The sequence below is a fragment of the Neomonachus schauinslandi genome, chromosome 6 (assembly GCF_002201575.2).
Source record: "Neomonachus schauinslandi chromosome 6, ASM220157v2, whole genome shotgun sequence".
NCBI lineage: Eukaryota > Metazoa > Chordata > Mammalia > Carnivora > Phocidae > Neomonachus > Neomonachus schauinslandi.
In genome coordinates, this window is record NC_058408.1 from 50,057,702 (window position 1) to 50,080,874 (window position 23,173).

The 23,173-nt window shown below is 34.7% G+C and overlaps 1 protein-coding gene and 1 pseudogene across 1 annotated transcript in view; one reads left to right on the forward strand and one right to left on the reverse strand.

The window, feature by feature from the left end:
* PAPPA2 (pappalysin 2) overlaps nucleotides 1-23,173 on the reverse strand; it is a 96,119-nt gene that overhangs the window by 11,712 nt on the left and 61,234 nt on the right. The window lies entirely within an intron of this gene.
* LOC123325254 lies at nucleotides 14,090-14,220 on the forward strand (annotated as a pseudogene).

Here is a 23,173-nt window from a genome sequence, read left to right on the forward strand (position 1 = left end):
TCATATTTACCCTTATTTTTGTACATATATAAGTTTTTCTTTCTTTAAAATTTTGGGAGGCACTTTCTTCTAACAGACCAAAATACTAGTGTGTGGCACTGATCTATGCACCAGCCTGATCATATTTGATCACATTCTGTTTTTTTTTTGTTTTTTTCTGTTTTGTTTGTTTTTATCTTTTTCTTTTTTCTTTCTTTCCCTTTCTTTTCCCCCGGCTTCAGGTCTTTTCTGATTTGTTTAGAGTATATTTTCTGGGGATGTTGTTACCCTGTTAGCATTCTGTTCTCTGATTCATCTATTCTCCTCTGGACAAAATGACAAGATGGAAAAAGTCACCTCAACAAAAAGAACAAGAGGTAGTACCGACTGCCAGGGACCTACTCAATATGGACATTTGTATGATGTCGGATCTAGAGTTCAGAATCATCACTTCAAAGATACTAACTGGGCTTGAAAAAAGCATGGAAGTTATTAGAGAAACCCTTTCTGGAGAAATAAAAGAACTAAAATCTAAACAAGTCAAAATCAAAAAGGCTATTAATGAGGTGCAATCAAAAATGGGGGTGTTAACTGCTAGGATAAATGAGGTAGAAGAGTGAATCAATGATATAGAAGACCAAATGATGGAAAATAAAGAAGCTGAGAAAAAGAGAGATAAACAACTACTGGATCACGAGGGCAGAATTCGAGAGATGAGCGATATCATAAGACGAAACAACATTAGAATAATTGGGATCCCAGAAGAAGAAGAAAGAGAGAGAGGGGCAGAAGGTATATTGGAGCAAATTATAGCAGAGAACTTCCCTAATTTGGGGAAGGAAATAGGCATCAAAATCCAGGAGGCAGAGAACCCCTCTCAAAATCAATAAAAATAGGTCAAAACCCTGACATCTAATAGTAAAACTTACAAGTCTCAGAGACAAAGAGAAAATCCTGAAAGCAGCTCGGGAGAAGAGATATGTAACCTACAAGGGTAGAAACATTAGATTGGCAACAGACCTATCCACAGAGACGTGGCAGGCCAGAAAGGACTGGCAGGATATATTCAGAGCACTAAACGAGAAAAATATGCAGCCAAGAATACTATATCCAGCTAGGTTGTCATTGAAAATAGAAGGAGAGATAAAAAGCTTCCAGGACAAAGAAGAACTAAAGGAATTTGCAAACATGAAACCAGCCCTACAAGAAATATTGAAAGGGGTCCTCTAAGCAAAGAGAGAGCCTAAAAGCAACATACACCAGAAAGGAACACAGACAATATACAGTAACAGTCACCTTACAGGCAATACAATGGCACTAAATTCCTATCTTTCAATAGTTACCCTAAATGTAAATGGGCTAAATGCCCCAATCAAAAGACACAGGCTATCAGATTGGATAAAAAAACAAGACCCATCGATATGCTGTCTGCAAGAGACTCATTTTAGACCCAAAGATACCCCCAGATTGAAAGTGAGGGGGTGGAAAACCATTTACCATGCTAATGGACACCAAAAGAAAGCTGGGGTGGCAATCCTTATATCAGACAAATTCGATTTTAAACCAAAGACTGTAATAAGAGATGAGGAAAAACACTATATCCTACTTAAAGGGTCTATCCAACAAGAAGGTCTAACAATTGTAAATATCTATGCCCCTAACATGGGAGCAGCCAATTATATAAGGCAATTAATAACAAAAGCAAAGAAACACATTGACAACAATACAATAATAGTGGGGGACTTTAACACCCCCCTCACTGAAATGGACAGATAATCTAAGAAAAAGATCAACAAGGAAATAAAGACTTTAAATGACACACTGGACCAAATGGACTTCACAGACATATTCAGAACATTCCATCCCAAAGCAACGGAATACACATTCTTCTCTAGTGCCCATGGAATATTCTCCAGAATAGATCACATCCTAGGTCACAAAACAGGTCTCAACTGGTACCAAAAGATTGGGATCATTCCCTGCCTATTTTCAGACCACAATGCTTTGAAACTAGAACTCAATCACAAGACGAAAGTCAGAAAGAACTCAAATACATGGAGGCTAAAGAGCATCCTACTAAAGAATGAATGGGTCAACCAGGAAATTAAAGAAGAATTAAAAAAATTCATGGAAACCAATGAAAATGAAAACACAACTGTTCAAAATCTTTGGGATGCAGCAAAAGCAGTCCTAAGAGGAAAGTATATAGCAATACAAGCCTTTCTCAAGAAACAAGAAAGGTCTCAAATACACAATCTAACCCTACACCTAAAGGAGCTGGAGAAAAAACAGCAAATAAAGCCTAAACCCAGCAGAAGAGAAATAATAAAGATCAGAGCAGAAATCAATGAAATAGAAACCAAAAGAACAGTAGAACAGATCAACGAAACCAGGAGCTGGTTCTTTGAAAGAATTAACAAGATTGATAAACCCCTGGCCGGACTTATCAAAAAGAGAAGAGAAATGACCCAAATCAACAAAATCATGAATGAAAGAAGAGAGATCACAACCAACACCAAAGAAATACAAACAATTATAAGAACATATTATGAGCAACTCTATGCCAGGAAATTAGATAACCTGGAAGAAATGGATGCTTTCCTAGAGATGTATCAACTACCAAAACTGAACCAGGAAGAAATAGAAAACCTGAACAGACCTATAACCACTAAGGAAATTGAAGCAGTCATCAAAAATCTCCCAACAAACAAAAGCCCAGGGCCAGATGGCTTCCCAGGGGAATTCTACCAAACATCTAAAGAAGAATTAATACCTATTCTTCTGAAAGTGTTCCAAAAAATAGAAATGGAAGGAAAACTTCCAAACTCTTTTTATGAGGCCACCATTACCTTGATCCCCAAACCAGACAAAGACCCCATCAAAAAGGAGAATTACAACCAATATCCTTGATGAACAGGGATGCAAAAATTCTCACCAAAATACTAGCCAATAGGATCCAACAGTACATCAAAAGGATTCTTCACCACAACCAAGTGGGATTTATCCCTGGGCTACAAAGTTGGTTCAACATCCACAAATCAATCAATGTGATACAATACATTAACAAAAGAAAGAACAAGAATCATATGATCCTCTCAAAAGATGCAGAAAAAGCATTTGACAAAGTACAGCATCCTTTCTTGATCAAAACTCTTCAGAGTATAGGGATAGAGGGGACATACCTCAATATCATAAAAGCCATCTATGAAAAACCTACAGCGAATATCATTCTCAAGGGGGAAAAACTGAGAGCTTTCCCCCTAAGGTCAGGAACATGGCAGGGATGTCCACTATCACCACGGTTATTCAACATAATATTAGAAGTCCTAGCCACAGCAATCAGACAACAAAAAGAAATAAAAGGCATCCAAATTGGCAAAGAAGAAGTCAAACTCTCACTCTTTGCAGATGATATGATACTTTATGTGGAAAACCCAAAAGACTCCACCCCAAAACTGCTAGAACTCATACAGGAATTCAGTAAAGTGGCAGGATATAAAATCAATTCACAGAAATCAGTTCCACTTCTATACATCAACAACAAGACAGAAGAAAGAGAAATTAAGGAGTCAATCCCATTTACAATTGCACCCAAAACCGTAAGATAGCTAGGAATAAATCTAATCAAAGAGGCAAAGGATCTGTACTCAGAAAACTATAAAATACTCATGAAAGAAATTGAGGAAGACACAAAGAAATGGTAAAATGTTCTATGTTCATGGGTTGGAAGAACAAATATTGTGAAGATGTCAATGCTACCTAGAGCAATCCAAACAGTCAATGCAATCCCTATCAAAATACCATCCACTTTTTTCAAAGAAATGGAACAAATAATCCTAAAATTTGTATGGAACCAGAAAAAACCCTGAATAGCCAGAGGAATGTTGAAAAAGAAAAGCAAAGCTGGCGGCATCACAATTCCAGACTTCCAGCTCTATTACAAAGCTGTCATCATCAAGACAGTATGGTACTGGCACAAAAACAGACACATCGATCAATGGAACAGAATAGAGAGCCCAGAAATGGACCCTCAACTCTATGGTCAACTCATCTTTGACAAAGCAGGAAAGAATGTCCAATGGAACAAAGACAGTCTCTTCAACAAATGGTGTTGGGAAAATTGGACAGTCACATGCAGAAGAATGAAACTGGACCATTTCCTTACACCACACACAAAAATAGACTCCAAATGGTTGAAAGACCTCAGTGTGAGACAGGAGTCCATCAACATCCTAAAGGACAACACAGGCAGCAACCTCTTCAACCTCAGCCGCAGCAACTTCTTCCTAGAAACATCGCCAAAGGCAAGGGAAGCAAGGGCAAAAATGAACTACTGGGACTTCATCAAGATAAAAAGCTTTTGCACAGCAGAAGAAACAGTTAACAAAACCAAAAGACAACCGACAGAATGGGAGAAGATATTTGCAAATGACATATCAGATAAAGGGCTAGTATCCAAAATCTATAAAGAACTCATCAAACTCAACACCCAAAGAACAAAGAATCCAATCAAGAAATGGGCAGAAGACATGAACAGACATTTTTCCAAAGAAGACATCCAAATGGCCAACAGACACATGAAAAAGTGCTCAAGATCGCTCGGCATCAGGGAAATCCAAATCAAAACCTCAATGAGATACCACCTCACACCAATCAGAATGGCTAAAATTAACAAGTCAGGAAATGACAGATGTTGGCGGCGATGCGGAGAAAGGGGAACCCACCTACACTGTTGGTGGGAATGCAAGCTGGTGCAACCACTCTGGAAAACAGTATGGAAGTTCCTCAAAAAGTTGAAAATAGAGCTACCATACGATCCAGCAATTGCCCTACTGGGTATTTTACAAAGGTACAAATGTAGGGATGCTAAGGGGTACGTGCACCCCGATGTTTATAGCAGCAATGTCCACAATAGCCAAACCGTGGAAAGAGCCAAGATGTCCATGGACAGATGAATGGATAAAGAAGAGGTGGTATATATATACAATGGAATATTATGCAGCCATCAAAAGGAATGAGATCTTGCCATTTACAACGACGTAGATGGAACTGGAGGGTGTTATGCTGAGCGAAATAAGTCAATCAGAGAAAGACATGTATCATATGACCTCACTGATATGAGGAATTCTTAATCTCAGGAAACAAACTGAGGGTTGCTGGAGTGGGGGGTGGGGTGGGAGGAATGGGGTGGCTGGGTGATAGACATTGGGGAGAGTATTTGCTATGGTGAGCACTATGAATTGTGCAAGACTGTTGAATCACAGATCTGTACCTCTGAAACAAATAATGCAATATATGTTAAGAAAAAAAAAAAGAAGAAGAAGATAGCAGGAGGGGAAGAACAAAGGGGGGGGAAATCAGAGGGTAGATGAACCATGAGAGACGATGGACTCTGAAAAACAAACTGAGGGTTCTAGAGGGGAGGGGGGTGGGAGGATGGGTTAGCCTGGTGATGGGTATTAAAGAGGGCATGTTCTGCACGGAGCACTGGGTGTTATGCACAAACAATGAATCATGGAACACTACATCAAAAACTAATGATGTAATGTATGGTGATTAACATAATAATAAAAATTTTTTTAGAAAAGCTTCATACAATTGCTAGGAGCTAAGTGAACCCTTTAAAAGCCATTTGTAGTCCAATTAGGGGTCAGCAGAAATCAGATTAAGAATACTTGCAGTATTGGGGTCCCTGGGTGGCTCAGTTGGATGAACATCCCACTCTTGATTTTAGCTCAGGTCATGATCTTGGGGGTCCTGGGATTGAGATCCATGTCCAGTTCTGTGCTCAGCAGGGAGTCTGCTTGAGGATTCTCTCTCCCTCTCCCTCTGCCTCCCCTCACCTCAAATAAATAAATACATATTTTAAAAAAATAAAGAATGCGGGCGCCTGGGTGGCTCAGTTGGTTAAGCGACTGCCTTCGGCTCAGGTCATGATCCTGGAGTCCCGGGATCGAGTCCCGCATCGGGCTCCCTGCTCGGCAGGGAGTCTGCTTCTCCCTCTGACCCTCCTCCCTCTCATGCTCTCTGTATCTCATTCTCTCTGTCTCAAATAAATAAATAAATAAAAAAAAAATAAAGAATGCTTGCACTATTGGTTGAACCATATGCCTTTTTTGTATGTGGCTCACCTAATAATATTGCTATCTCTGTAGATTTCAGAAATTTGACAAGGCAGAGATTCATTCTCAAAATTTCAGGGGATCTTACTTGACTTCCAAAACTAATGGAGGAATAGAGGCTCTGAGACAACTAGCCTCTTGTTACTGAGCTATCTCAGTAGTCTCCATACTTGAAGATGTGAGTTAAAATGGGGAAGGAGTTTTGAACCTGGTTTTACTTCCTATCTCTCTTGGTATTTGTCAAAACCCAGCTGATATCCTATGTTATACTCCTTCGTTACATTCCTATGTTATATTACTACTTGTACCCATTGTACAAGTAAGGCTATAAACACCATGAGTTTATGTGATTCTCTTTTCAGAAAAGTGAAGTCAAGTTGTCATTTTGTGAAATGAAGAGGGAACCACCATTATGACCCCCACCATCCAGGGGGAGACATTTGAAAATATATGTCTCAACAAGTCAGTTGAAGGACTCAGATCAGAATCAGCTTGTTGTCTCAATTCCTTCTAACAGCATTTCCTCATCTGTGATTTTAGACACCAGGCTAAGTCTGCAGAGGCAGGCTCTGTGTTAGAAGAGCTTGTGGGACTCAGAAGGGGCTTAGAAAGAGGCAAACCAAATCTGTAGCAGATACTGCAGTGTGGGGGTCCACCGTGAGATCTGGGAGACACCGTGAGATCCCTTCCTTCATGACTGAGCACTCAGCCCACAGCAAGTCTCCTTCTGGAAAGTGCCCTCTGAAGAAGAAAGACTCCAGAAGCTCATGTCACTTCTCTGGAGAAACCCATGTTCAGTGGCCTTTTGATAGGAGTGAGTGGTGTACAAGGTAGGAGAACTCTGGAGGCCATCCCAGTTGCCTGTGGGATGCTGAAACCTTCACGTGGCTGTCTCACAGCCCTTCTCTCTCAGTACTCCCCTGGTTCTTTCACTCCCTCACAGGTGTTGATCTTAGGGAAAGTCCTCAATAAACTTTCAGCATGCAAATCTCCACCTGAGAATCTGAATCCTGGGACACTTCACACAAGACAAACTCTGAGAATAAGGAAAGGTATTATGGAATATATATGGAGAAGGCTTTCTTGGGAACAATAATGCCTAAGTGAGGGGATGAAGGAGTACACTGAAACTTAGAGTCAGCTAAGATGTCATGTCTAGAGCCTGCAAAAGCTTCCATGTAAAATAAAAAAAAAAGTTAGTTAGTAGCAATCAGATAGGAAAGTGGAAAATGAATGCTTTCCCCTCTAGGGATAAACTGTTGAGCCACTGAGAGATGGAATTCCTCTTTCAATGCACTAGGCCAGTTTTTGGTGGAAATGAAAATCATATATACATAGTCACTTTTGCTTTTGCAGGATTCCCAGGGAATGCAGGGATCCATATAGGTTAATTTTCTAAACAGAAGATTTTCTTTTGCAAGGCAAGAACTTTTTAGAAATTTCAGTGATGTGTACAGATATAATTCCAATACCTATTATAAATGGTCCTGCCCTCTTAACTGGAGAATCCTGTACTTAACTGAATTTTCACTTGGTAAATTTGAGGCATCACTTTGAACATCGGTTATTTTCCTGAATGCTAAGATAACAATTTTCTAAGGCAGTGCTCTTCAAACTTTAATGTACATACAGATCACCTGAGGGTCTTATTAAAATGCCAATTCTGATTTAGTAGAGCTGAGATTCTGCAGTCCTACCTAGCTCTCAGGTGATGCTGATGCTTTTGGATGCCAACCATATTTTGAGTAGCAAGGCTCTAAAGGCATCAGTAGATATACTTACTTATCTTTGCCCCAGCATTTGATAGCCTAAAAGTGCAGTTCTTTTATTATTCATATTTATTATCTCATTCTTTTTTAAACTCACCATCAAGCTGAAATTATAATACATAACTGAAAGGAATCATCTAGTCCAAATACCTCATTTTAAAGCTAAGAAAATTGATGTCCAAGAAGGTTATATGATTTATATAAGGTCATTTGACTGATTAATGGTAAAAATAGGGCTTATAATACTGTTCCTCTGAATATAGGTCTTCTCCCAGTTTCTATATCCCCTCCTAATTTGCTGCTCCTTTTCTATAGCAGATTGAAAATTCAGATCATTAATATTATTAAAATTCTAGGTAAAGTAAATAGACTTTAACAAAGGGTTCTGTCAACTTTCCTATGAACAAAGTCAAAGAATCCAAAGTAATGATTGGATTAGTGCCTTCTATCTATGAGCTTTATCTTTTTTGCTAAATTATGAAATCTATTCAGTTTTCTGGATGGTTGAAGCCATCTCTGAATAGACGATTAGTATTCAACTGATTAAATAAAAAAGAATTATAAGTTTTGCCAAATTTAGCAAAAACAAACAAAACCAGACAAGATGCTTGCTTAAATGTGAATATCAGAGAAACAATAAATATTTTTGTTTAGTATAAGTATGCCTTGAATATAACACAGGACTTACTTATACTTAAAAATTCTTCATTGTTTATTTCAAGTACTTTTTTTTCTTCAACTCAAAGTTGGCAAGATATGAGAATGCACAATTTTTAAAAAATGAAGAGATAAAAGAAGAAGAGCAGAGAAATTTAAAAAAAGGAATGGAAGGAAGGATTTTGTAGGTGTTTGTATATAAAGAAAAATAGAGAAAGAAGACATGGTAAGAGTGGTAGATACTTTTGGAAGCTAATGGGGAGTACGTATTTCTAATACAGATTGGACCTCAATTTCTGAATGAACAAAGGCTCTTTCTTTAAGTGTTTCCTAATAAAATGCAGGGCCAAGAGAAGAAGAAAAAAAACCTCTAATAATGACAGAGCTGGCACAATAAAAGTTGCTATCCTCTGAAAAATCAGTGGTAGAAACAAACAAACAAAATGCTACTAAAAGTTCCTGATTTTAAAAAGAAGTTATGAGTTATTACAAAATACTTAGGGTGGACTGACGATGAAAGCCCTATATGTCAACATTTATTGGCTACAATCAAAGCAGTAAAAATGGGCAAAATTATGGAACAGTGAAAACAAATTATCCAAGTGTTTGACACAAGAAGCTAAAAAGGAACATCAGTGTGAATCCAGGCAAACAGGAAGAGAGGAAATAATAGATAAAGATAGAAATCAGTGAATTGGAGAACCACGACTAGAATGAAGAGAAAAATGAACAAAAGTAAAAATTGTTCTTTGAAGAAACCTAGGCATGAATAATCAAGAAAAACAGGAGAAATCAGAAGGCTTAAAGACACACAGTATAAATGGAATGGTAACTATAGCTGAAATAGAGATGAGACAAAGTAAAAATACATTATGAACAATTATCAGCATGAAATTTGAATGTGTGGAGGAAATTAGTAAATTTATGGAAATATCCAATAGTCTCCAAAATTGGGAAGAAGAAATTAAACATATTAATAAAAATCAAAGAAAGTTAAATGACAAACAAAAACTTTTCCTCAAGCAAACCCCAAACCCAGTTGGTTTTACAGGTGGGTTCTGCTAAATTTTTAAGGAACACATAATCCTTATTTTATACAGGTGGTTTCAGAAAATATAAGAGAGGAAACTACCCAATCAACTTTATGAGGCTTGTGTAATCTGAATATTCAAAAAAAGGAATATATAAACTAATTCCAGAAATAAATACAAATGCAAAAATCCAAAGCAGAAGATTAACCAATAAAATCCAAGAGCGTATTTAAAATGTAATGTATAATAAGCAAGTAGGTTCACGCCACAAAGACAAAAATGACTTGATATCTAAAAACAAAAAATCTATCAGTATGATTTCAACATAATGATGGATCAAAGGAGAAAAATCATATGATCATATTAATTGACACAAATCAAGTGTTTGATTCAGTTTAGCTCACATATACCAATATTTTTTTTCAAGAGGCAGAAGAAATGATCTAAGGCTTATTCTAAAATTTATATAGAAAATAAGTGTTCATGAATAATGAATAGCTAATTAAATTTTTTAAATGTGCAAAAAAAAGTGGAAGGTGGGGACATGCCTACCAGATACGTTTAGGTAGCAGAAGTCATGGTACTAAAAACAGTGTCCTATTGGTGTAAGGAACATGAAAATAGGTCAATGAAATAGAGCAGCATGTTAAAAAAAACAGATTCAAGTCTATTCCAGAAATTAGTATATAATCAACGTGGCACTGTGAATCATCAGAGCAATGATGGAATGTTTTAATGGTTGAGATTAGAAATTGACTTACCATATTTAAGGGAAAAAACCCTACCTTATTCTATACACAAAAATAAATTTCAATTATGTTAAACACTAAACTTCAAAAGGCAAAACTACAAAATATAAGAAAGTAAAAAATATTTTTGCAATCTTAGAAAAAACTAATAAATTTGTCTATGTTACAATTAAATAAAAGATGAATACTAAATGCCCGATAATTATTTTTGTAAAGGGGATGCTCTACCTCACTAATAATCAAAGAAAAAATGCACAATATAACAACAAGATATCACTTTGTTCCCATCAGATTTATTAATTTTAGGTAATTAGATAATATTATGTTCATGCAAGGATATGTGGAAATGGATGCACCATTCTCATTTGTCTTGAGTATTAAGTTTAATTTCAAGCCATATCCATATGTATGTCTCTATCTTTGGGTGTATTTCAGGGCCATCTTGTTCCATTGATTTGTCTATTTGTTGATATTTTAACCATTATAATTTTGTGACATATTTTGATCCTTGACAGAGTCAGGCCTCCTTCATCACTAAACTTTGGCAGAATTTCCATTAAAAACATTAAAATCAACTTTGTAATTCTTTAAAAGTTTTTTTGTTAGAATTTTTGTTGGGATTATGTGAAGTTTAGGATTTAGGGAGAATCGACCCCCACATGATATTGAGTCCTTCTATATAGGACCAGTTTGTGCCTCTTCATTTATTCAAGCCTTCATTGTATCTTCATATAGATCTTTCATTTTTCTTTTTTAACATTTATTCCTAGATATTTTACTACCTTGATTGCTATTATAAATGAACTATTTTCTTTAATCATATTTTCTCATTGATTGTTGTTTAAAATTAGAGAGCATATTTGCTTTCATCTTAATTTTGTACTAAACCATGATACTAAACGAAATAATTTTCAGATTGTTTCCTCTTTTCAGATGTCAACTCAATTTATGAGAAAATAATTTGAATTTTACTTCTCTCACATTTTATGTTTCATTTATTTTATATCTCATAAAGTATAGAATTCAAAGTCTAGCCTTGGCTGCTATTTCCAGAGAAAGTACAATAACAGTGGTGATATAGGAGTTTCTTCTACTTTACTGATTTCTCCTTTTCTCTGTTATTTCCTTTATACTTTCACTATGACTTTAATTTGATCTTTTCCTAATTAAGATGGAAACTGTGATTATTGATTTTATACTGCTTATTTTCCAAATATAGATATTTAAAGCTATAATTTTCCATGGAAGTACTGTTTTAATCATATCCCATAAATTCTGAAATGTTGTTTCATTATCATTCAGCTCAAAACGTTTTCTAATTTCCCCCATAAAACCTTCTTTGACCTATGGGTCATTTAGAAATGTACTGCTTGATTATCAAGAAATTGGAGATTTCCTAGACATATTATTATTCATTTCTTATTTAGTACTGTTAAGGTCAGAGAATGTACTCTGTATGAGTATAATCATTACAAATTTATTAAGACTTGTTTTATGGTCTAGTATATAACCTATTTGGTGAATGTACCATATGCATTCTGCATATGTAGTATTTCTACAAATATCAAAGTAGGTCAAGATACTTGAGAATGATCTTCAAATCTTCTATACTTCTCCTGATCTTTTGTCTACTTGCTACCTCAGTGACTTAGAGATGATAAAAATCTCCAATTATGATTATGGATTTGGCTATTTGTCTATTAGTTTTATCAATTTTTAATTCATTTCCTTTAAGGCTCTGTTCTTAGGTGCTTCAATTTTATAATTAAGATTGTTCAGTAGTTTTGATAAATTGATCTACTTATCACTATAAAACATCCCTCTTTATCTCCAGTAATATTCTATTTTATCAGATATTAGCATAGCACAGCAATTTGCTTATGCTTAGAGTTTACATGGTATATAATTTCTCCCTTTTACTTTCATTCTGCATGTTTTTATTTATTCTTTAAAGATTTTATTTATTTATTTGAGAGAGAGAGGATGAGGGAGAGAGAGAGAGCCTGAGAGGGGGGGAGAGTCAGAGGGAGAAGCAGACTCCCTGCTGAGTAGGGAACCTGATGTGGGACTCAATCCTGGGACTCCAGGATCATGACCTGAGCAGAAGGCAGTCACTTAACCACTCGCTTAACCAACTGAGCCACCCAGGCGCCCTGCATGTCTTTATGTTTAAAATGTGTTTTCATAAACAGTAGATAATTGATTCTTTCCATCTTATGTATATTGACAATCTCTGCCTTTTACATGGCATTTTTAGAAAAATTTGCATTTAATGTAATCAATAATACAGTTGATTTTAAGTCTACCATCTTGGTATTTGTTTTTTATTAATTAATTGTTTCTTAACTCCTCTTTTCTTGCCTTCTTTTGAGTGAATCAAATTATTTTATTATTCTATTAATCTTCTCTTTTAACTTTCTACCTATAGCTATTTGTGTATATGTATATTTTTTAATGATTATTCTGGAGACTATAATATGTATATCTAACTTATTACAACCTACATTCAAAAAATATTATTATCTCATAGGGTAAGGACCTTACAGCAATATTACTCCACTTACCACTTGTGCCTTGTGATAATATGTATTATTTCTTCACAGAAGTCAGTCAAGCTGTCATTGAGGTTGCTCAACTTCCTTTTTCACCCACTCATGCTTCCTTCCCTTCTTTTCCACAGATGCTGATACCAAGCCCACTCCTTAATAAACATCCTGCATCCTAAGCTTCATCTTAATTTAGTATATGTGCTGCCAAAGGGAGCACCTAAGTTCCACTTCAGAATCTACTTTCTAGAGACTCCAGTCTGCCACAACCAAAGAAAATGACCAAATCTCCCCCATCTTTGAAAAATTCCTTTTGCTGTGGTTTCCACTCAAACTACAGTTCATCTTTTACAAAGTTTTCAGGAAGAGGTAGTTTGTGGCTTCTAGCCACCTCCCCTTTCAGTCTAGCCCAGCCCACAGTCCTACTTACCCACCTCTGTGCTGTGTCATAAGTAGTACAGTAGTCCTCCTTATCTATGCACAGGGGATACATTCCAGTGGACCCCCAGTGGATGCCTAAAACCATAATAGTACCAAACCCTATATATATATGTATGTATTTTCCTGTACATACATACCTATGATAATATTTAATTTATAAATTAGGTACAGTAAAAGATTAACAATAACTAATAATAAAATAGAACAATTATAACAATGTGCTGTAATAAAAGTTATGTGAATAACTCTCCCTCAAAATATCATTGTATTTCTTCCTGTGATGATGTGAGATAATAAAATGCCTACATGATGAGATGAAGTGAGGTGAATGACCCAGGCATTGTGACATAGCACTAGGCTACTCCTGATCTTGTGACAGTTTGTCAGAGGAGGGTCATCTGCTCTTCAACCACAGTTGACCACAGTAACTAAAACTGCAAAAGTGAAACGACAGGTAAGGGGATACTACTATATTATCAATATGCTCCCAAATTGCCAAGGCTAAGACCTAACATCCCAGCATTGATTCATGTCATCACCAAACATTTTGAACATTACAACAAGGAGGTTTTGTGCTCAATGTTTCACATACAACCATAACTACACATGGTTTCTGCCCACAAGGTCCTTAGCGTTCATCAGATGGAGAGGGAGAAACAAGAACAGCAAAGTATACAAATACTATGATAGAAGAGTCTATTGAGGAGGCATATATGAAAAAGTTATCAGTTATACTAAGAGGGCCTTGGGAAAGAAGTTCAGGAAAGGCTGGACTTTATAAAAGAAATAATCCCCATCACTTCTCGGACTTTTGGCTAAGATCAAGTGTAGAATCTGTTCTTATCAGTATAAAAGAAATAATGCTTGAGCCCAATCTTAGAAGATGAATATGTATATCTTGGAGAGATAAAATGGAGAAAGCATTTACAGAGAAAGAAAAAGATAAGTTCCCTACCTGGAAGGTTATGGAGATGTGAAAACCTTGAAATATTCCAGCACTGAAAGCAATCTGTTATGACTAAAATGATTAAGGCCTAGAATGTGTGTGTGTGTGTGTGTGTGTAGAGGAGTGGTATGGAAGATGGGATAAATGGCAGAATTCAATGAGAGAGGGTTTATCTCTATCTCCTTATGTCCAGTCACCAGGTCCTTTTGAGTCTGTTTTGTACTTTACTGTATCTGTAGCATATGAGTTACAACATTCTATCTTCTAGAATATTTGTGTAAACATGCGCACTGCAGTGTATATACCTTAAGGGTAAAGATGGTGACTCACTCAGCTTTGGACCCCTCTATAGTACAATATTTTGTTCATTTTAGGCAATGTTTACTGAGTAGAATTAAAATTGGCACTGTTATGATGCAGAAACAAGGCAAATGTCTATCAGTATCTAGAATATTAGATGGACACATGATACAGAGCCTAGGTCAGCAAACTATTGCTCATGGGCCAGATCTGACTCACTGCCTGGTTTTGTATGGTCTGTGAGCTAAGAATGGTTTTTGCATTTTCAAATGGTTGAAAAAAATCAAAGAAAAACAATGTGAATAATGTGAAAATTTTATGAATTAAAATTTTAGTGTTCATAAATATAATTTTATTAGAACACAGCTATGCTTGATCATTTACATACTGTCTGTGGGTGCTTTCATTCTAAAACAGCAGTGTTAAGTAGTTGTAACAGAGACTGTAAGGCCCACAAACCATAAAATATGTATTTTTCTCTTTATAGAAAAATGTTTCCCAACTCCTGGTATAGAGGAAGGAAACATGGGTTTTGGAATAAGCTATATTTGAATTTGAATCTTATCTGTATCTCTACTATCTATGTTATCTCAAATGTTTAACATCTCTGAGTTTTCAGATAATCATTTTTAGATAAGAAAAAATCATTATCTCTGATAGAGAGCTTGTATGAGAATTAATAAGATACCTGGAACAGAGCAAATCTCAATACATAGGTGTCTCCACACCCTCCCCTCTCCAGGAGTCTGGTGTCACAGACTCTTATCTTTGAAATCCAATCAATTAAATATGCAATGCATTTTCTGTTGAAGATTCATATGTAGTGTTTGGCTAGTTGAACCCAAACAAAGAAAAGAAGGAAATTATGGTAAACAGGCTTTAGGTTTTATGTAGCAAAGGTTTTCAGCAGTGGTCCATAATTTATAACTGATGTTTTCAATATTGTATTTAAAATACTATAAGCATGGGGAAGTTTCTGTTAGGATTTCTAACTAGTCCAGCCTGAGTGAGACCATTCCAAATTTAGGACATTTTAGAACAGCCATGAAAATAAACATGAGCATATGATTTTGCATATGTTGATGGGCTCCCTGTGAAACCAAACAACAGATACTTATTGGATGTCTGCTTCTCAGATTGCTTCATTTGTTGCCTATATTGCTGAGATTCAAAGCACTTTCTGGGAGGAATCATGCCTTCTGTTTCTTTTTCTATCCTCCAATGGCACTTAGAGTTACAATATGCACTTAATAAATCCTATGAACTAGATCCATAGATACATCGTCTTTGAAGAATTTAGAAGAAATCCAACAAAAGAAAAGAAACCTTTCCTCCCAATTCCACATATGTTTCAATTTGCTTTCTTGCTCATGTCATATTCTCATGTTTATCCCCAGTGTTCAATTCTGGGTTTGGCATATCAAGGTGCATAATGAATGCTGAATGAATGAGGCAACATAGTGTAAAGGAATAAATATGGGATAGAGTTAAGAAGCATGAGTTTGATCTTCAGATTTACCATTTTATTCTTGAGTGATGTAGAAAAAGAACTTTGAGACTGGTTCTTATTTTTCTCATCTATAAAACAGGAAAACACCTACTTTAGCCAAACTCATAGGCTATTGTAAGGATGAAATTAAAAAGTACATGGCAATGTACTTTGTAAACTATAAATGGATTTTAAAATGTACTTATTATGGGGCACCTGGGTGGCTCAGTTGGTTAAGCAGCCAGCCCCTGGTTTCAGCTCAGGTCATGATCTCACGGTCCTGGGATAAAGCCCCACATCGGGCTCCTCAGCAGGGAATCTGCTTGAAGATTTCTCTCCCTCTCCCTCTACCCCTCCCCACTCTGAAATAAATAAATAAATCTTTAAAAAATAAAATAAAATGTGCTTATTATTGTAAATAATAAAAATCTTCTATGCCACATAAGAGAAAGTTCATACATTTTGGTCAATTGGATCAAGATTAGATAAAACCAAGGAAAACTAAGAGAGACAAGTTACCTCAGTAAAGGACTGAGGACTAAAGTGAGAAATTTGTTGGGAAAGTAGCAAATGAAATGTAATGTAAATGAAATGAAAGATTTTGGAAAGATACTTTCAAGGCTAATGTTTTTCAGTATAGTTGTTTCCCCCTTGTAAAATAAATTTATCTCTGATCCATTTCATACAAATCATGTGTGTGTATGAAACCAAGATTAAAGTAAGCTAAAAGAAATAATAGTCAGAAATCCTACAGTCTTCAGAAAACTTGGGGAAACCCCAATGAACTTATTTTTAGAAATCACTCCCTAATTTATTTGGTATTATGTGGATTTGTGAAAACTAAATTTTTTTTTAAAGATTTTATTTATTTATTTGAGAGAGAGAGAATGAGAGACAGAGAGCATGAGAGGGAAGAGGATCAGAGGGAGAAGCAGACCCCCAGCCGAGCAGGGAGCCCGATGCGGGACTCGATCCAGGGACTCCAGGATCATGACGTGAGCTGAAGGCAGTCGCTTAACCAACTGAGCCACCCAGGCGCCCAAAACTAAATTTTATTAATAGGTTTGATATATTAACTTAATTTCCAATTATATTAGTGATTTTGTTCTTATACAAGGATTATTACCCTTAGATCACTTGTAGTAAGAATAGGGTACACACCTAAAATATATATGGTAGCTAACTGACATACACTAAAAGAATTCCAGTTGGAGACTTCTGCTTCCAGCTGTGAGGAAGTAGCTTATAATAGAACAAACACTCATGACAAGAAAAATTATAAAGTATGAATAAAGTAAAAAGAAAAATGCTTGGAAACGCGTGAAAGAAACCATAGAAGTCAGGACTGAAGAGACTTGAAAAGCAAGAAACCACATTGAAGGTAACCTCACATTCTGTGCCACTTTTGTCACTGAGATATTTTTCAAATTCTAAGCTCTGCAGAATAAGAGTATAAGAAACTAGGCAGAAATTGGTGGGTGAGAGGCTAAAAAGCTAAGCAGTTTTTAGCAGATACATACTTCTGAGGAAATAGAAATTTGTACTTCAGAAAATATCAAGATGGAGGGCCTGATCTAAGCTTTTAATTGAGACCCCTGAAAGGCTAGGGCTTAGGGAAAAAAGGGAAAAATGAAATATATCAGGACTCACTAATACAGAAGCATAAGCTTGAGTCATTTTAATTACTGATTGGATTAAGGTGTTCTTTCCCAAATCTTATTACATGTTTTTTTTAAAAAAGTAAATGATCTTGAAAGAAAGATATCATTAGCCATAATCTCCACAATCTCTGTGATAATTTAGTAAAAACATTATTCAGTATGAAAGTAGATAAGACTAAATGAATGAAAATAAAGAGAAGAAACTGTCATCATAAACAGACCTCAGGTCACCAAGATATTGATATTATCAGACACAGACTTGACAATTATAGTGATTAATATATTTTTAAAAATAAACTATAGGATAAAGAATTTCAGACAAAATGAGAATCTATAGAAAAAGTTAAATAGTAATTCTAGAATTAAAAATACAATAACTGAAATTAATAATTTAATAAACAGTATAACAGCTGTTGGAGTAAAAGTTATGATTAGTGAAACAAAAGAAATATCAGTATAAAATAACCAGACTTCACCATGAAGAAAAAGGGAAAGAAATGAAGAAGAAAAAGGATAAAAGATACACAGCAAAAAGATCTAATGTATGTATATCTGGTATCCAAGAAAAAGAAGAAAGTGTAAATGGGCAAGTAGAGACATTAAGTCACAGATTCAAAAAGCTTGACAAAGCCTTAGCCACATATATACAAAGAAAAAACAGGCCTTGGAACATCATAGTAAAAGTGCTGAAGGCAAAACACAAACAGAAAATACTGAAAGCACCAGAGAATAAAAGACATTGCCTTCAAAGTAATATATATCAGATGTATAGCTAACTCTCCAAAGGAAGTATGAAAGTGAAAAGACACTGGAATAACATCTTTAGGCTGATGAAAGAAAACAACTGGCCACTTAGAATTCTATACCAGGCAAAGATACCCTTTGAAAAATGAATGTCAAATAAAGATATTTTCAGCCACACAAAAACTAAAAGAATTCATTGCCAGTACACTCACATAAAAAGAAACAATAAATGGGATTTCTTCAAGCTAAATAAAAATGAGGGAAGCACAGAAATTAGAAAGGCCTGAAGAGCACTGGACAGGGTAAATATTAGCTATTTTTAAATTATATTAACTTTAAAAAGCCAGAAAGTAGTAAATGGAGGTAGAGTATTCTAAGGTAGTCATTGCTTATGAAATTATGAGAGCTCTAATTCATAGCAGACTCTAACCAGTTAAAGATACATGCTGCAATCTCTAGAATAACCACTTAGAGAATAAAATAAAAGTATGACTAACAAAAGGTACAGCTATACTAATATCAGGCAAAGTTTACAGTAAAGCAGGAATATTCTTAGAGATAAAAAGAGGCATTTCTTAATATTAAAAGAGATAATCAACCAGGAAGATATAGAAATTCTAAAATTATACACTGACAGTCCTGATTTTATACATGCACAAGTTCCCATATGCACAAATATCAATTATCACAATTTAGTTATATAACACCAGAGTCCCAATGATAGGATTTAAATTACAATTAGCATAATATATTAATTGTAAGTACAGGAAGTACAAACTTCACTAATAGTCTTTCAATCCACAAATCACAATGATCAGTGACCAATCACTTCTTTCAAAGTCTGCCACTGATTGGTCACTGTGGATCTGTTATCCAGTTAATGCAGAGACAGAAAAGTGTGTAGTTGTGTTGCCTCCTTGTTTCTCAGTGATAAACCTACACGACATTTTACAAAAATGGGTAATTGAAAGGGGGAATTGGCCAATAAGGATGAACGTGTAGAAAAAAAAGTGATAATGCTGGAGGAGAAATGTGAACTAAAGGTAAGCAGAGTTATAGAAGAAAAAGCTGATGGGTGGGAATGTCAATTCTGCTGCCAATTGGAGGGACTCTAGAGATGCAGCCAGAGGGACTTAGTGAAAGTAAAATTATCAACATAAATGAGAAAAGTGGTTGTGACAAATAGGATGAAGATGTCCCAGAGGAAGTGATGCCAAGAAAAAATTCACATTAAAAGAACTCTCAGAGATATTTCATAACATTGAAAGTGCAAAGGATAAAATGTTGGAAGTTGATCCAAACTTAGAATGGAATATGACAATTCACAAAGGCATAAAAAAACTGCTAGCTTTGTAATGTAAGTCATATGATGAAAAAGAAAAAGTCAAGTGCTGTTCAAACTACTGTTGGTAACATTTTTACAATGAAAGGAAACACTTTAATTCTCTATGTTTTTAAATGTTTTATATTATAATGAACTAAATAAATACCAGTTCTACTATTTAAAAATTTGTCCTTCACATGAGTTTAACATTGTGGCAAAAACTTTGAGTTCATGTAACAAATTACAATTTTTCCTCATTGATTATTAAGTTTGCTTTGCATAAATTTAGCTTGCATGATCATTTTGAGGTTCCACACTACCACACAAAGTGAGAATTGTGTGTATATTTAATAAGATAGCCTCAAAATGTATAAATCAAAAACTGATAAAAAATAAAGGAGAAGTAGACAAACCCAAGATTATAGTGGGAGTTTCTAAAACATATCACTCATTAACTGATAGAAACAGTACACAGAATATCAAGAAAATATATCTATATATACAAAATACATATGATATAGAAACTTTCAACACGATGATGGGTGAATTTGATTTATCTTAAATATATAGAATGCTCTATCCAATAATTTCAGAGTACATATCCCTTTCAAAGTACAGGTAATATTTACCAGTATTGACCATACACTGGTCCATAATTCAAGGCTCAACAAATTACAAAGGATTGGAACCATACAAGATATACTCTTTGACCACAGCGACTTCACCCTAACCCTAACCCTAACCCTGAGAATCAAAAACAAAAAGGTAACCAGAAAATCCACAAATGTTTAGAAGTTAAACAGCACACTTGTATATAATGCAGTGGTCAAAAAAAAAAAAAAAGAAAGAAAGAAATCAAATGAAAATTGCAAAAATATGTTTGAACCAAGTGATAACAGAGATAAGATAATGCAAAACTTTTAGGATGTCACCAAAGCCATGCTTATATATGGAAATATTTAAGGAAATATATGGCCTTAATACACATATTAAAAAAGAAAAGAAGCCAAAAAATAATTATCTAAGCATCATCTCTAGTTATTAGAAAAAGAAGAGCAAGTTAAATACAAACATAAAAGAAAGTAAATAATGAAAATAACAGCACATGAGTATGTTCTTTTTTTAATTATTTCCTTCCTTTTAGGTTTATACGTATACATTCCTTTTATCTATATGTACATACAGATATATGGATATGCACATAGACTATACATATTTTCTTTGGCTGGTTCTATAAAAAGATTAATAAAACTAATAAACCTTTAGCAAGACTGACCAAAAATAAATAGAGAAGCCAAAATGTAACAATATCATGAGTGAAAAAATTTCTAGAGGTGGAAACATTACAAAGAAAATAAGAGAACATTATAGAAAACTTAATGCCAATAAATTCAAATTTTTAGGAAAAAAATGCACAAATTACTTGAAAAACCCAACATACCAAAACTGACCTAAGAAGAAATAGAAAACCCAAATTCTTCTACATTTGTTTTAAAATTTTAACTCATAATTTAAATTTTTTCTCAAAGAAAACACAGGATCAGGTAGCTTTACTGATGAATACCTCCAGAATTAGCACCAACTTTACATAACATATCCCATAACTAGCGGGGAAAAAAACTTTTTAGAAGTCAATCATAAAACTTGATAAAACAGTAAAATAAAATTTAAAAATAGGAGTCAAGCTCTAATGAACAAAGATGAAAAAACACTTAAAATATTCACAAACAGAATCCAAAATTATTGACAAAGGATTATACATTTTATATATGTATATATATAAAACAACTCCAAGTTGTTATTTTTTTTCCAGGTATGTGAGCTTAGTTTAACATTTAGAAGTTTATCAAAGTAAGTCAAGACTTCGGCAGAACAGAAGACAACCTAATATGATCAACTCAACAGATGCAGAAAAAAGCATTTGATAAAATTCAACTCCCTTCTCTCAGAAAACTATAAAATATTAAGAGAAATTAAGGAAGACAAGTAATTGAAGGAATATATTAGAAGACTCAATATTTTGTCTTATTTTTATTATGTTATGTTAATCACCATACATTACATCATTAGTTTTTGATGTAGAGAAGACTCAATATTTTAAAGAAAAACTCTCCCCAAATTGACTTAAAGTTTCAATGATATCCCAATCAAAATTACATCAGGGTTTTTTTTTTCCATATGTGGAAATGGAAGCTGATTCCAAAGTTAATATAAAAATTCAAAGGACCAAGAACAGCTAATGTAATCTGGAAAAAAAAGGAACAAAGTTTTAGGGCTTAAATTATCCAATTTTAAGATTCACCAAAAATGTGCCATAATTTAGAGTATAATATTAAAGCAAGAATATAAAGACCAGTAAAACAAAATATAGAATCAATAAATGAACCAAATACATATTGCTAGTTGACTTATGACAAAGGTGCACAGCACAACACAGTGGGAAAAAGAAAATTTTAGTTTGAATAAGAGTGGTTCTAGATGTATTGCATATCCATAGGGGAAAAATTCTTGATCTTTACCTCACACAATATATAAAAATTCCAGATGGTTTGTAGACCTATATATGGAAGGTAAAATAATAACATGTCTAAAAGATAATACAAGAGGGCATCTGGGTGGCTCAGTTGGTTAAGCAACTGACTTCAGCTCAGGTCATGATCCTGGAGTCCGGGGATCAAGTCCCACATTGGGCTCCCTGCTCAGCAGGGAGATTGCTTCTCCCTCTGACCCTCCCCCCTTTCATGCTCTCTCTCTCTCTCAAATAAATAAAATCTTTTTTAAAAAAAGATAATACAAGAAAGTATCTTTGTGACAGGCAAAGATTTCTTAATACCATACTTAATACCATAATGAAAAGCACTTAACCATAAAGGGAAAGAAAGATAAACTGGACTTTTGTAAAATTTAGACATTCTATTTGTCTAAAGATACCATAAAAAGTAAGAAAAAGTAAGCCACAATATTGGAACATACTAAATAACATATAACCAAAAAAGGATTACATTCAGAAACTTGTAAAGAAATCACAGAAATGAAGAAGAAAATGACAGATAACCCAAACAAAATTGGGCAAAAGATTTGAATATGTCCTCCAGGAAAAAAAAGAAAAGAAAAGAAAAGAAAAAGGATATACAAATGGCAGTATACATTTAAAAAACTCATTAGTTGACATGTAAAAGCAATGGACACCACTGAGGGGACACTTTTATATGCCCAACAGCATGACTAAAATTAAGACTTGACATACCAAGTATTGGTGAAAATGTGAAGCATTTGGAATACTCATAAGCCCCTGGTGGGAGTTTAAATTAGTACAACCACTGTGGAAGCTTATTTGGAATTATCTAGTAAAGTTGTCATCTGCATACCAATGATCTAGCAGTTCCAAATATACCCAACTGTTTATATACATTCA